Here is a 15,376-nt window from a genome sequence, read left to right on the forward strand (position 1 = left end):
AGCAGAGAACGTGTAAGGTCAAGAGGGCAGTGTGGATAAGAAGAAAAAGGGGCTATTCAGAGGCTAGGGCAGCTAGCCATACACAACAGCCCAATCAGGAACTTCTGGTGTTGGAGGCAGTGCCCTCCCTCTTGCCATGGTAGGGAGAAGGGGCACAACTCCAGTGTCGTAGACCTCAAGCCTGCTGCTGGAAGAAACAAGGCACCGAGGCTTCTTGGTTTCCAGAAAATACAGGTTTCGGTGGCTGGCTCAGCTGTAGACACCAGGCTGCAGCTGCCCTAGAGCCACCTTGACCTACCCTCTCACATCCTTGTCTCCCGCCTACACAAGGGCTGGGGGGTTGGAATAGGGTGGAAGGTTCCTCTTCTCTTATCCCACAGCTCCCACCCGGGCAGGGGGAGCACTAGGCTCTGAGAGAAGGGAGGAACTACCTAAAAGCTACCATGGAAGCCATGTTCCCAGTCTGCCCGTGAATCCCAGGCAGCCAGAGGTGGGACACACCTAAGATCCTCTTTGGTGGCACCTCCCCAACAGGGCCTGTCTCCCTGGGACCCAGGGAGTTTGAAGAAAGGATCTTGCCTTTCAAATACTAACTGGCTACGAACTGGCAGCCTGTTCCAGCCCCCACTTGCCAGGCGGCCAAAGTAGACTTCTCCTTTAATGGGACCACACATCTGGCCTAAATTGTTACTCCCCCAAGACGAGTTTACTGAACAGTTAGGCAATGCTTCCACGCACAGCCACTGCAGAGAAGCTTAAAATATATTTTAATACATTTAAAGCACCATCCTGGAGACCGGCTTTCTCATGATAAAGATGCGACTGACCGACACTCAGTGGGCTTTAAAATGTCAAGTTATTGCAATCCAGCAGGGAGCCTGACAAGGCATTAAATCTGAAGCTGTGTTCGGCTGATTCCTTTCCTCCCATTTCCCATGCCTTCCCCCCAAAATTGATCTGGGCTCCTGAAGCCGACATTTTGGTAGGACTTTCCGAACCGTAACAAGGTATGGTCTCTATCCCTGCTTCTTCCATGGAAATGCCCTGGGGAGTGGGGTGGGAGGGCCCAGAGAAGTTGGGAGGGGGGCAGGGAGTGAAAGAGGACACATCTCACCCTTGGTGTCCTCTAAGTGCCAAGGAGGGTGAAACTTGGAAAAGAAGTCCACGGATGGTTTCCATTAGAAGGTGACCCTAAAGTCCCCTCCACACCCCTGCAACGTTCCACCAGCTGGGCTGGAGAGGAGAGGCACGGGACAGGCAGGGGATTATCTTAGACCTGGTTCCCAAGATAGATGGTGATGGCATGGCGGCAGGCAGTCTCCCGCACCACATTCGGGAGCTCTAAGCGCTGAGCCCAGCGCAACAAGTCTAAAAATATGTCCTTCCTTTGATCTGTTTAACTTTCCCAAGGTCAGAAATAGGATGCAGATGGGTTACTGAGAAACAGTAGGATAGGAAAATAAAGAGGGGGGAGAGCGGGGGGAAGGACCCAAATGTTAGGAAATTGGGGAGGATGGTAAAGGCCAGGAGGAAAGTAAACCTAGGAGTGTAATTCACAAGTCGGTTTCTGCATGTGCAAACGGTTCTTCATCCTGGGGCAGGGAGGACAGGATGCAAAGCAGGACAGGTGCAGCCTGAGGGGCTGGTTAGGATCTAAGAGGCTTCTTCCCCAACCCCTGAAACTCTGGTAGGTCACCTTCTTCACTACACAGTGTACAACTCAAACCTGTGAAGTGTATGTCAACCCGCCCTCCACAAGCATATGAATACAAATGACGGGTGTGCTGAGGTAGGTGTGGGAATATATCAGTCAATACAGATGTGTTCTGTGAACCAGTTGATGGTGCATGTTTGTACTTGAAAGCCAGAAGCAAAACCCAGGCGAGAGCTAGGGGTGGCACTCTTGCACAATGTTGGTGGGGGTGTGGCTGTGGAGGTGTGATTAACAGTTTCTAGGCTGTATATAAGTGTGTGTGGATGTCTGCGTGTGTGCAAATTAAACTGGAAATGTGTGTCGGAGCATGATCCAAGAGCGGGAAGGTCCATGGGCTTTGAAGTCAGTCTGACTTGGCTTTGCATCCTGGCTCTGTCATTAATCAGGTGTGTAACTTTGGTCCAGCCACTGAGCCTCAATTTCCTCAACTCTGAAATGAGGACAATAAGTACCTTCCAAGATGGCCAGGAGTATTGGAAACAATGCCATGTGCTTTAGCCCACACATAGCAGGGCTGAAAAGAGGACAGCTGTTATCATGCACTGTGGATGGGCCTCTGGTCGGCACAGAGGCAAGAGAATATGACCCAGGATTGTGTGTGCGAAGTCTGGGTGAGGAGATGTGTGCTAAGATTTATGGGTAAGCAAAGCTGTGTACCTGTGTGCATCCAAGGCGATTCCTTCTCCTCCAGGGAGCCCCCTTTTCTGCAAGGGTTCGGAGCGGAGGTGGGGGGAGGGGGGGGGCGGCAGCGGCACAATTTCCGCAGACACCTTGGGCTTCTGGGTTCTGGGTCTGAGTGAGTTAAGAGGTTGAGAGGCCCGGTAGGAGCTGCAGGAAGCCAACCGCCAGCAGAGGCTTCCTTTTTTCCCTCCACCCAGCAACGGTTGAATACCGCCACCCACATCCACTTCCCACCTCCAACCCCCCACCCTTACTTTCCTTCCCACAAGTGACATCAAGGGCGGGGTGGAAACCCCAGAGAGGATTTCTCCCCTCCATTTCGCCATTCCCCCTTAAGACAAACCAGGAAGCAGCTGCGGCTCCAAATCGGGCCACCTTAACAGTAGAGTAATGGTCTGGCCTCCAGCCAAGCCCCACCTCCGTTCCAGCTCTCGCTCCTCCCCCTTCTCCTCCCGCACTGCTCCGGGAGAGCTGGTGAGCCGGAGTCTGGCCCGAGTTGGCTGGAGCTGTTGCCATGACAAGCATTTTCTTAAGAAAGCTCTGCTGTTGAGACCGTCCAAAGCTGGGGGTTGAGGAGGGGAGCACGAACTTCCTGGGAAACGATCCCTCCGAAGAGAGCTAGGCCGGAGACACCCGTCCAGCTCCCCTGCACCCATTTTCTTCCAGGAACCTGAGAGGTCCTTCCCTTTGGGAGGGCTGGGGGAGGAGACCCAGCCCACTCCCCGGCCGTAGCTGGAAAGGCAAGAGAGCAAAGCCAGCATCTCTAGCGTGGTTGCCACACTGGGGAGACCGGTGGGTGGTCACCCCCACCCCACCCCGTCCATGGAAACCCGGAGGGAGAGTCCCGCTTGGAGAAGCCTGGATCTTTGCTAGAAAGAGAGGTAGGCTTGCAGAGAATGAATTGAGTCGCGATTTGCAAACTTTGTTTCTTTCTTTGCTCTCAATGGCTTCTAAAAACTCCCTGAATTTCCTCTTCCTAGCATGTTTCTTGCGACTGGGTTTGGAGAGTGTGTGTGTGTGTGTGTGTGTGTGCGCGCGCGCGCACGCACACACACAGATTTGTCAAATACTGTGTTTCCTAGATTCCGTTCTGAGAAACCATATAATCAAACAAGTGATTTCTTTCTCTTTTCCTAGTTTTTGTCATTCCTGGGCTGTGGGGGTAAGGAAATGGAGGGGCTGTCTTTTTCACACCCAAACTGAGCTTTTGGAAAAAGCATTTATTTTCCCCCATCCGTTCCTGCCCTCCCCCTCCCCCTTGGCTTGGGAATGAGACGCAGAATGGAAAACTGTTGCAAAAATATTTTCCGCGTCTGTTCCCTTTCTCCGAAGCCCCAAAGAGAGATGGAAAAAAAGAAAGAAAGAAAGAACCGAGTAAGAAATCTTCAGCAGGAAGGAGGGGCTGCCGTGGGGACCGGCCGAGGGGCTCACTGGGGGGTGGGCGGAGGTCCGAGAAGGAGGGGAATGGGGAAGGGGAGTGCACAAATTAAATTTCTTTAGCTTTGTAGAGAAACCTCAGCAGTTTCTCTGCCGCTTGCAAAACATCCTCAGACTTTCACGTCTATAATTAGCTGTGGAAAAAGCTGGGAGTTCCCTCGCCCCGCTGTTGTTGAGTGTGTGCCGAGCGTCAAGAACCAACTGTATGAGTGTCTCTGAGGGCACCGCCCCGCACATCTCGGGTCCCGGAGGAGAGGAAAGAGCAGGGGGTGAAGTTGGAAAGTTTGCAGATCCAAGGCCGGTGCCTGTGGGGCCGGTGAGCGTTGGGCGGCTGGGGGTTGGTCACTGGCGTCCTTGGGAGGGTCCCTGAGCGTCCTGGGCCACTGCGCCCTTGCAGAAGAGCTGGAAATGAAGGCTGGGCTGGTCGCTCCTTCTCTCCTGCAACCCGCTCGCTCCCTCGCATACTTGGCTGGCTCTTGGGGTGGAGGAGGCCGGCTGGCACCCTCCCCAAGGCGAGGCCCGCCTCACCACTCCCCCAGGTCTGCGAAGGACCCACCGCTCCTCTCCAGCAGCGGGGGCGGGAGGGGGGAACGCGGGAGTGGCCTGCGCATCCTGGGAGCGAGTGGGCACTCGGCTGGCCAGAGGCGCCTCCCCCGGGCATTCCTTCCGGACTTACAACAACTTGCAGACGCGGTGTCGGCGCCGGCTGGCCTGGTAGGGGGGATGTCAGATGGAGAAATCGCGGGCACGCAACTGACGCGGCGGGGGAGGGGAAGTGAATCCCAGGCTACAGCGCCATCTCCTCCTCTGGGTGGGGTGTCTGGCAGGAGGCTGCAGATCCTCTCCCTCCTGGAGCTCCTCCTCAGAGATGCCCCTTCTCGACCTTCCTATACCGAGCCCCGCTTCAGCCCCCTCAGCGCCGGGCCCTCTTTCTCTGGAAGAAAGGGAAGAGAGGGTCATCCAAGGCAGGGACAGGCCGTGGAGAGGGGCCTAAGTGTCCGGACGGACTGGCTGGGAGAAGGTGGAGGAGGAGGACAGGAGGCGGTGGTGGCTCCGATGGCTTAGTGAGCCTGGTTCCCTGTTGGCTAGGGGTGGTGGCATGGGGGGTGGGCTCCGGGAGCTGGGTCCTGGACCCCACAGATCAGTGGGGTCAGTCTGGGGTGGGGAGGGAGAGGAAGCACCTGCCCTCTTCCCCAGCTGGTTTGGTTGGAGGGGTGGTAAAGGTGGGAGCTTAGAAACTGGAAAGAAGGAAGCAAAGGACTCTTGGAGGAGAGCTTAAGTGGGGGCCCAGAAAACAACAGGAATCAATTTTCATTTTGAGGCGTTGGATGATTGATCTGACTGCACCCCAAGGGCACCCTTGTCTTCTGATCCAGAAGGGAATGAGGCCTTCCCCAGGGGCCGAGGACCCAAGACAAGATCCATGCCCTTGTTCTGCAGGCAAGGGGGGGGCGGAGGAGGGGAGTCCTTTTTTTTTTTTTTTCTCCTGCTGGGGAGCCCTATCCTCCCTGCCACCATCTTGCCGAGGTACAACCTCGAAATCACCAACGCCCCCCCGCGCGCGCGCCCTTCCATGGCGGGAGCCCATAATCCCACCCTCCCAGCAGTTGGCCTTCCTATTTTCAGTTTTCTGACTAGGGGCAGATTCTGGTGGGCTCGGGGAGGGCTTCTCGCTGAGGAGCAGGTCCCTATTTAGCGCACACCGAGGCGCCTGCCTACCCCTCCCCCCACCCGCTGTGGCCTTGAGTCGCGGGGCGGGGGCGGCGGGGGGCACCTTCTCTCCTTTCCCGCCTTGGCCGCACCAAACCCGCGGCCCCGGGGTCCGGAGCTGCCGGCGGCCCCGCCCCGTCGCGGCCCCTCCCGCAGCTCGGCCCCGCCCCCTCGGCTCCGCGCTCCTGCGAGTACTTTGCGCGGGAGGCGCTCCGAGCCGCCGCCGAGCTCAGGTTTGCTGCCTCCCGGCCTCCCCGAGCCTCCGTCCCCTCCCCGTCCGGCTGCCTCCTCCGCGTCCCTGGCCAGATTCAAGGGCAAGTCGACGGAGGCACAGGCTTAGCCCCGGGGCTCCCAGCACCTCGCGCGGTGCCTGGCACGTTCTAAGGTGCTTGGGCAGTGTTTGGTGAAAGAAGGAAGTGACATTTGGGGAGATCCTGGGACCGATTGCCTAGCTTGCCCTGTGGGCTTCAGTTCCCCGCCGCACGATGGAAAGCCCGCACCCACTGTAATGGTGGGAGGGCGTGGCTGAGTCAGATTTGTCCGATTTCTGTGATCTTGGGTGTCTGAAGAGAAGTCAAAATGGGAACGCCCAGTTAGTTTGCCCGAGGTATGAGTGCTGGAAGACGGAAAGCGGTGAGGAGGAGGGCGTGGAGGTCCCTGAGCCGTGATAACTGGAGAGCCTCACTCTTCCCCAGCATCGTTGGCTGGAGGGTCTTCAGAGGAAGAGGGGCGCTGGGGGCTGCTTGGCTCTGACGCAGCTGCCCCTTGTCGGCAACTCAACCCTCCACGGGAAACTGCCACCCTTTAGCTTCTCCCGGGAATCCTCATGGACCCTTTTTCTCTTTTTTGCCTGTGTTCTCTGTCTTGGACCCAGCACCCCAAGACATGGATAAGCCCTGCCCTTGTGGCGCCTTCCAGATCCAGGAAGCTTTGGAGGGAGGAAAGGAAGATGTTCGTTCTGGCTCCCCAGGACCTAAGAGTCGTGTTTGGCTTTGGTTGACCCAGGTGTTCGGTTTGACCTTGAAGAAAAATGCTCTACCCTGGGCCTCACTGCCTTCGTGGAGGAATCCTTCCAGCCCTTTGATGTCTTTCCCCCAGCCTAGCCCTCAGACAGTACTCTTCCCAGCCCGGTTCCCTGCGCCTCGGACTTGGCGTTCGTTCCTATCATCCGCAAATGGTACTCGGTCAGACGGGGTGATATGCTTTCCCCGCTCCTTTCCCCTTTCAGTAGAGTGGGTCACAGAAATGAAGCAGGGCCTCGGGCTGGAGTCCCCAAGGCTTGTGTGGAATGTTTGGTGCTTCCTCTTCCAACATCCCTTTGTCTCCTCTTTCCTCTTTCCCTTGTATGAGCCAGTCTTGTTCCACTGACTTATTTCCTCCGCACATATTAAAAGAGAAATGACAGGGACTTTTGAATTCTGCCTCCACCTGAAGCCAGTCCTCTGTGTGCAGCCCACAGGAATGTGGGTTGAAGAGGGAAACCAGGCAGGATCAAGTTAGGACCAGAGCCAAGGGCTCCCCAGGAGCAACACAGGAGGGGTTCGAACCAATTTGTGTTGGGGAGTGGCGGGTGGGATGGTGCAGAGGCCAAAGGAGAGAAAAGGGAGGTGAGGACTTAGGCGACCAAAGGCCAAGGATCCCTCCTTTCTTCTCCACTCTAGCGCCTCTCTGGCTGAAGTTTTCAGCCCCATCACTTCTCTGTGCTCTGGTTTCCCAAGTACAGAAATCTCTGGGACCGTTCACATATGGGGCACCTGGGTGGCTCAGTCAGTTAAACGTCCGACTTCCGCTCAAGTCATGATCTCACTGTTAGTGGGTTCGAGGCCCGCGTCCGGCTCTGGGTTGACAGCTCGGAGCCTGGAGCCTGCTTTGGATTCTGTGTCTCCCTCGCTCTCCGCCCCTCCCCCACTCACATTCTCTCTCTCTCTCTCTCTCTCTCTCTCAAAAAATAAATACACACACACACACACACACAAAAGAAATCTCTGGGACCGTTCAGAATGATGAACTGGAATGGAATCAGTGAGACCCCTTTGCTCTTGCCTTTCTGCCCGGTCACTAGGACCAGAGGATCTTGAGGCAGTGTGTTTACTGGTGGGACCAAGGACTCTCAGACTCCGGGAAACTCTCAGCTCAGAACACCTCTAGCAAGATCCACCTAGGTTGCAAAATCAGTGCTCCAAGTGCAAACCGGTACAACTCCTACAGAGGGCAAGCTAGCACTATCTAACAAAACAACATATGCATTTACCCAGCCATCCTACTTCTAGGAATTTATCCAGAAAGTGCACATTCACAGATACAAAAAGACATATGCACAAGGTGATTCTTTAAGGCATATTTGCAACAGGAAAGGAAACCACTGGAAACCACCCAGTGCCCATCTTTAACAGACTGGCTGAATGAACAGGAGTACGGCCACACAGTGGAGTACTATGCAGCCAAAAAAAAGAGTAGGAGCCCTGTGAACTTACATGCTGTGATTTCTAGGATATATATATTTTTTTAATATTTACTTACTTACTTATTTTAAGAGAGAGAGGCAGAGAGAATCCCAAGCAGGCCCCACGCTGTCAGCACAGAACCTGACACAGGGCTTGAGCCCACAAACCGCGAGATCATGACCTGAGTGGAAATCAGGAGTCGGACACTTAACTGACTGAGCCGCTCAGGCATCCCTGTAGGATATGTTGTTAAATGCAAAATGCAAGATGCAAAAGAGTGCGTGTATAGAGCATGGCACTTTTGTTGAGAAAACAGGAGAAATCAGAATACTTTTTGCAAACACACACACACACACACACACACACACACACAGGATAAACCAGAAATTAATATAAATGGTTCCCTGTAGGGTGAATAGGAACAGGATAGATAAGATAGAGATGGCAATGAAACTTTACTAATGCTACTATTTTAGACAGTTTTGACTTCTGAACCAGGTAAATAGTTTACCTGGTTACATAGATCCAAAAGAAAGAAAAAAGCAAACCCTAAAGCCAACCACAACAGAAACAATGAACCTGAGTATCAATTTGATTCCTCTACAAAGAAAATAATTAATTCGAGTAATCTTTTTGTTTAATGCCTTGACTCTTAGTGGAATGTATATTCTCAGGATAGAAAGCACTACCAAAAAAAAATCTTGACCTTTACTCTCTAATTGTGTTATTGGTCATGGTGTTGGCATCATAAATTGGAAACGGTTTTTTGTTTGTTGTAGGATAGATCAGATGAGTATATTGACATCTCTGGAAGTCAGGGTTTTGATCTGGAAGAAGAGAGTCAAAAATACGGAATGGGGGAAGGTGAGGCAGAACCCTGTGATTTTTTATGTATCTCCTAGGTCTGTTCACTGGAAGGGTCTAGAAGTACTGCTACCCAGTAGCACAGAAGACACCTCACGCCCAGATGTTTATTTCTAAATACCACTTGCCCCTAAGAGGAAGCAGTGCTCCATGGAGAAATGGCTGATTCTAAATCTGGGACTGAGAAAGTACACCTGAATCGTGTTATGCCAGAAAGCTAGCATGTGCTCATGGCCAAAAGACTCAGGAGTTGGCTTCAGGGGGCTCCCACAGGGCAATTTTGGGACACACTGAACGTTGAAAAGAATAACAGTAATAGATTATAAGACGCTGAATAAAAGATGTCCATTCTGACAGCGAAAGTGGAGCAGGGAGGGAACACTCTTCACACAGGGATGCCAGCTAATGAAAGGTGGAGGCAATAACTTTAAATGTACTAGTTTGCAGCCCCTCCTATAGTCACTGGTTCAGGCTGGGCTTGCTAATGAATGACACAAATCATTAGATGAAAGGTCGATCTCAATGTATCACCTGGTGGATTACTTACTCCTTGCAAAAAGAAAAACCTGTCTTTGCAACGGGGACATCCGGCACTGACCGTCTTACCCAAGCGACCAAACATCAGCAGTAGTGGGACCACCTGGCGTGAGTTCTTCCTGATGTGCTCTACGTGCAGCCACATCAGCTATAGTCTCGCCAAACATGTGTCTCTGGAGCCTAATGACGAGGAGACCAAAGCCAAATCTAGAATGTGAGCGATTCCACAGGACAACTGATTGAGACTTCAAAAAAGTGAAGGTCATTAAAAGAAGCCCTGAAGTGATATGCTTGGGGAGAAGGGCAGGAAGAGAGAAACCAGTCTAGATGTAAAGAAGCTAAAGAAACATCATAGCCAGGGGCGCCTGGGGGGCTCAGTCGGTTAAGCGTCCGACTTCGGCTCAGGTCACGGTCTCGCGTTTCCTAGGTTCGGGCCCCCGCGTCGGGCTCTGTGCCGACAGCTCGGAGCCTGGAGCGCGCTTCAGATTCTGTGTCTCCCTCTCTTTCTCTCCGCCCTCCCCTGCTTGCACTCTATCTCTCAAAAATAATAACATTAAAAAAAAAAACATAATAGCCAATTGCAATATGTAAACTTTAACTGGATCTTGGGTTAAAAAAAAAAAAAGACTGTAAGAGACATCCTGGGACAATTGGACAACTTTTAATACAGATATGAGATGATATATAATTATTGTTAATTGTGGAATATGTCATAGCAGTAACGATAATGGTTTTATAGGAGCATATCCTCGTGCTTAGAGATTATGCAAAAGTATTTAGGGGTAAAGGGGTTTGCAAGTGACTCAGCTCCTCCAGCCCCACACAGCACGTGGAGGGACCTTCTTGATGACATAGTTGCCCCTGGGAGGCTTCCTTCTCTCCCTGCTGCTGTCAGCATTGGGCTTTCCCTTTCCTGGTGGGGGCAGCTGGGGCACAATGGGTGGGCCAGCTGGACCAGGGGCAACAGGTGGGAGCAGGACTTTCCTCACCAGGCCACGGACCAGCTGAGGAAGCCTAAGAGCTGCAGGCTTCCAGAATCACCCACCTACTTTTCAAGGGGATGCCCCGGGCTGTAAGAGGAGGAATCCACCAATCGCCCTGAGGCTGTTTCTGACCAAGCTTTCGCATCCCTTCTGAATTCTGTAATTCGGTGATTCTGAAAGAACTCGGCAGTGCCTGCCCCAAGCCTTCATGCTTGGGCTAAGCAAGGCCTTCTGGGCCCCCCTTCTTGGCAAGGACCGTGTACCAGCTGCACTGTCAGTGACCCAGATCACCATACTCTCCACCCCCGCCTTTCCAGCCTGGTCCCAGCTCTGGAGAGAGATCAGGTTTACAGGACTGCCATTCTCTCTCTCTCTCTCTCTCTCTCTCTCTGTCTCTCTCTCTCCCCTCCCTGGAAACCCTGGCATGACTCAGGGCTCTTTTCACGCAGGAGGGGGCTATTGATCCCTTCGTCAATTCCCCTTCTGTCTTGCTAGGGAGCCTATAAGAGCACGAGACAGGAAGTTGAAAGGGGGCAGACAGGGCAGAGTTTGTTCTCATGTGCTCCCACCCCTGCCAGAAGAGCATGGGACTGGGAGTCAGAAAACTGGTGACCTGGACTCTTGCCTACTGTGTGACCTTGACTAAGGTGGTGATGTCTCTGGGCCTTTGTCTCCCCCACTGTAAAATGAAGCCAAGCTTGGACAAAGGCATTTCCGATTCAAGACTCCTTTCCCACAGAGGGGTAAAATTCTCAATGCTCAAGCCAAACTCTTTACCTTAGAGTCTAGCACAAGGTGGTAGCCTGTGGCCAACTTCCATCCCTCTATCCAGGATGACCAGAGGTGGGGAGTCATAAAGGAACCTGTCCTGTAGACAACCACTTTTAAGGTTTCAGAGTAGGACGGGTCCTCAGATTCCCCACCTTACCTGCCTTGGATATTCAATTAAGAAGTTCTGGCTCAGTATCTCCCGAAGCTAAGATTCTGCTATGTCCTAGGCCAGAAACTAAGAAAGACTGGCTAGAGAGAGATACAGAGGTCCAAGCCTTCGGGGAGTTTACCATCTCCTAGAGAACATGATTTTCCCAGAGTGATTAGATTGTACCACGAACCATACGAAATTGCCAATATGCAACCACTTTTGACCTACAGATGGCATTTCACATGGTTCAGCCTCGTATTAATATTAGGAAATACTGGAAATCAGTGACTACAGTCAGCGCCGTGGGATAGAGAGACGAGGCCTTCATCCGAACTAAGGGTTGGGTTTAGAGAAATGTGGCCAGCTGCTGGGCCAGCCTGTCCTCCCTCTCCATCCAGACTTTTGGCCTTGGAGGTAGACACATTGGCCAAACCCTTGTCCAGACTCTGGGTGAGTTTCCAGCACTAGCATTTCTGGTAACTGGCCAGGTCAGCTGCCCCTGGGGAGAGAGGAGAGTGCTGTCCGTCCGTAGTGCCCTATTCCTGTGCCCTGACTGCCCTGCCTCATATTTTAGGAGCTGAGGATGGAGGGTTGTCAGAAAGGAGGAATTCGGGAATATCCACTCTATTCTTCCCCCCCATCTGGGGGCAGACTAGAGCAGGATCGTACACAGGAAGCCTCATCTGGCACAGGGACACATGACCTGGTGATGCTGGGGTCTGAAGGATGTGAGTAGGAATGCGGAGGCCAGAATTTGGCAGGGCTCACCTGGAATTGTTCTTGGAGGAGGTGATTGCCAAACGGGATCTGAAGGAGGAGAGAGGCTAGGTGGAGGAGAGCTTGGGGGAGGGGAGGCGGGTTGGGACGAAGAGCTGAGATGCTGCATCCGGCAGACGGCAGAGGACACTGAGCGTCCTGGAGAGTCAGATGCTCTGGCAGGTGAGGGAGGCCGTCTGCTGCCCCCCACTGGAATGGCTCCGGCCTGTGTCTGAGCCAGCACCCGTGTGGCAGCAGGATGGCGTCTGGCCTCAGCAGCAGCCTGCTGCCTGCCTGCTCTCCTGGTGCTTGTGGACCATTAGGCTGCTCTTTTGATGTTTCCTGCCTGCCGTCTGTACCACAGCCTTCTTTGTGGGATGCACTCCGATGACATCTGTTAGCATCGCTAGGACAGACACAGCTGGCATCCACACTTCCAGGGGCTTTCTGACCTTGGTGCAGGGGAGGTCAGTCAGTTACCAGGCTTTGGCTGGGGGGTGGGGTGGCTGTTCGTGCTATTGAGCCAGAGCATTTGAGATGGACAGAGTTGGAAGGATGGTCCAATGTATCCTCTTTGGCAAGTGAGAAACCTGAAACCCGGAGACTTACGTGCCCAAGGGCGCCAGGCGAGTTTGATAGTTTGATGCTGAGCCAGCGTTAGACCCCACTTCTCCCCGCTCCAAGTCCGTGGCTGAGCCTCTGACCCCATCCGTGCAGCACTCGTGACCCAGCTCAACACCCAACCTCCCCACTGCCCAGTCTCTCTACCCAAGTAACAGGCAGAAGCACCCCAGGCGCTCCAGGGATGACGTGTGGTGTGGTGAGTTCGTGTGATAGAAGCACTTTGGAAGATGCCGGAAACCATAAAAGTGCTGTGCCATGGTTGTAACTGCTGCTACCCTTCTTACCAATCTGGGTCATTAGCAGTGAGGAAAATGCAAGGGAGGAGTGCTCCTGCACCGCCCTGATCGCCGTGTAGCTCCTAATGGAGCTGGGTCTCTTCTCCTGGTACTTTCCGCAGCTCCTCCCAGAGAGTGGGCCTGGAGCTGGGAGAAGCTGGGTGATTGAGAGCCGAAGCAGAAGTCCTGGAAAGGGGCGGGCAGAACCTTCCTCCTGCCTGGGTGTCCCCGGCCCTGCCCTTTCACACAGGGTGTGACTCCTCCGAAAGGTCGGAGGAAGTTTGAAGGGGAAGCGCTCTGCCCTGTCCATCTTCCTCCACCTTCCTCTGGGCCGGGTTGGCTGCCGAGCTCTGGTTTGGGAGCGAAGAGGCAGCATGGTGGGGCCGCTGTAATGTGACAGCACAGGCTGGTTTTATTGCTGATGTTATTGCCGGAGCCAATCTGTCACTCATTTGCTTGTTCGCGTATTCGTTTGTTCATCCAACAAACGTGAAGTGAGCACAAACCGTATGCCGGGCACTGTGTGAGGATCTGGGGAGAAGTCATGTCTCCAGGATGCAGAGTGGCTAAGAATCACTCCTTTCAGCTCAAAGACAAGTGTCCTGAGCCTGGGGGCCCACGGCAAGCCCTGAATGGCACAGTGTCCCAGAGCACTTGAATCTGTGTCCTTGGAGAACAGGGAAAGGTAACTCCTGACTTTAGAGACAGAAGGCCTAGACTCCATACACAATTGAGCTGAGAGGGGCCTTGGGGACCATTGTAGGGCAGCACCGTGTTACCAATGGCCCTGTGGCCAGATGGTGAAGGACATGCCCTTGTCCTTTGCCAGAAGAAGCCTTCTCCTGGGCCAAGGCCTGATGCTGAAGCTGGGCAGTCATCTAGCCTGTATATCCGGTCCTTAGGCTGGCATCCCCGTGTTGTCTGACTTTGCAGTCCTCTGTTTACATCCTAGAGCCTCTGAGCCTGATGGGGCAGAGCTGTCCCATTGCTGGGATGCCCAGAAAGGATCTGAATGAAACCCTGGAATGAAAAAGCAAACTTTCCAGAGAAACTGTCCAATTTCTCTTCCCATGCTTCTTCTCATTTCAGCCCCTCCACCCTACTTTCCAGAGGTAGCCTGGTGTCTCAGGATAGAAAAGTGGATTTAGAGTTGGGTGGCACATAGGACACAGATCTCTGTTGACCTTCAACTTTCCCGTCCGTAACCTGTATATGTTGTCACCTTTCCTGATCTACCCGATGGAGTGTTTTGATGGGCAAACGAAATAGGGTAGGGAGAGCATTGCATCAACACTAAAGTGCTAGGGCTACAGAAGTGCTAGGTAAGTGTAAGGCTTCTCATTCTAGGGCTTCTGCTCGTCCCCCGCTGCTCACTTCTGTTCCTTCTCTCTGCTGCCCAGCCCCTTGACCCCACTACGGAGCCCATCCTTCTCTGTTCTCTCACTGCCCACTCCAGAGGCTGCTCTTCCCACATCCTCCCTCCTTGCCTAGATCAAGACCCAACACAACGCATCTTAAATAATAATGACAACAGTAGAAGTGATCGTCTGACCTACCATCCATCATGTGCTACATACTAAACTTGGATGATCGCATTTAATATTTCCAGCAGGCAATAAAGTCAACAGTGTCTTCATTTTAAAGCTTAATGAAGACATTCGTATAACATAAGGCTGAGGTCCAACCCTAGGCTAGCACATCTATAGATTTCTTCTCTCCATTGCCAAGTGACGGACTGACAAGAACACGGAGAGATTCGACAGCCTTTATTGAATGTCAACTAAATGCCAGCTGCTTTCACATTATGTCACAACAACCACCTTCTGAGACAGGTGCAGGATTCGTCTTCGACATCATCTGGTTGCAGGAGCAGCAACCCACTCAAAGCGGCAAAAAAGAGTGAAAGGGGGCCTTACTACAAGTTGACAGAGAAATATCACAAAACTTGGTGGGGGCAAGTGTGGCCCCTGGGTGGACCGTGCTTTCTCTCTGGGGCTGCACGCGTTCCCTTCTCTGCTCCCGTGTCCGTGCGCTCAGCACCCATCGTGGTTAACCTGAGCAGTGGGTTCAGCCTCCAAATCCATATGACCTTCCCTCTTAGCTCTCCAAGTAGATTAACCCAGTCTCTCAGTCCAAAGAGATGTCAAGAGATACAGATTCCAGCTTAGGTCCTGTGTGTCCACCCTCGCCCCAATTACCTGTGACCTGTTGGAGGCAAGCGGGGACCAATCAAACATGATGAGCCAGGCCTCGCCCTTCCACAGGGGCTACCGGTAGGAGCAGATGTTTCTAGAGGGGACATTCCTTGACCTCAGGTGGTGGGTTCAAACCCAACTATGCTCTTCACCAAACCAAACTGTCTCCAGGACGTTGTGGAGATGATGCCCTGCTTTCAAACTCTGCGAGTTTTCCCAGAATCTGTGGGTTCC

General features: G+C 53.2%; 1 protein-coding gene across 9 annotated transcripts in view; it reads left to right on the forward strand.

Moving 5' to 3' along the window:
* Positions 1-2,834: 2,834 nt before the first annotated feature.
* The window catches only part of ATP2B4 (ATPase plasma membrane Ca2+ transporting 4), a 98,625-nt gene continuing 86,083 nt past the window's right edge, over positions 2,835-15,376 (forward strand). For 7 of the 9 annotated variants that reach the window (XM_043567969.1, XM_043567975.1, XM_043567965.1 and 4 more), the window contains exon 1: positions 2,835-3,276. The gene's annotated coding sequence lies outside the window, so the exon portion shown is untranslated. Of the gene's footprint in view, positions 3,277-4,389; positions 4,547-15,376 lie in introns of those variants that run through there. The other 2 variants (XM_043567974.1, XM_043567966.1) reach the window with 2 other exon arrangements.

The sequence above is a fragment of the Prionailurus bengalensis genome, chromosome E4, assembly GCF_016509475.1.
Source record: "Prionailurus bengalensis isolate Pbe53 chromosome E4, Fcat_Pben_1.1_paternal_pri, whole genome shotgun sequence".
In the NCBI taxonomy this organism is placed as follows: domain Eukaryota; kingdom Metazoa; phylum Chordata; class Mammalia; order Carnivora; family Felidae; genus Prionailurus; species Prionailurus bengalensis.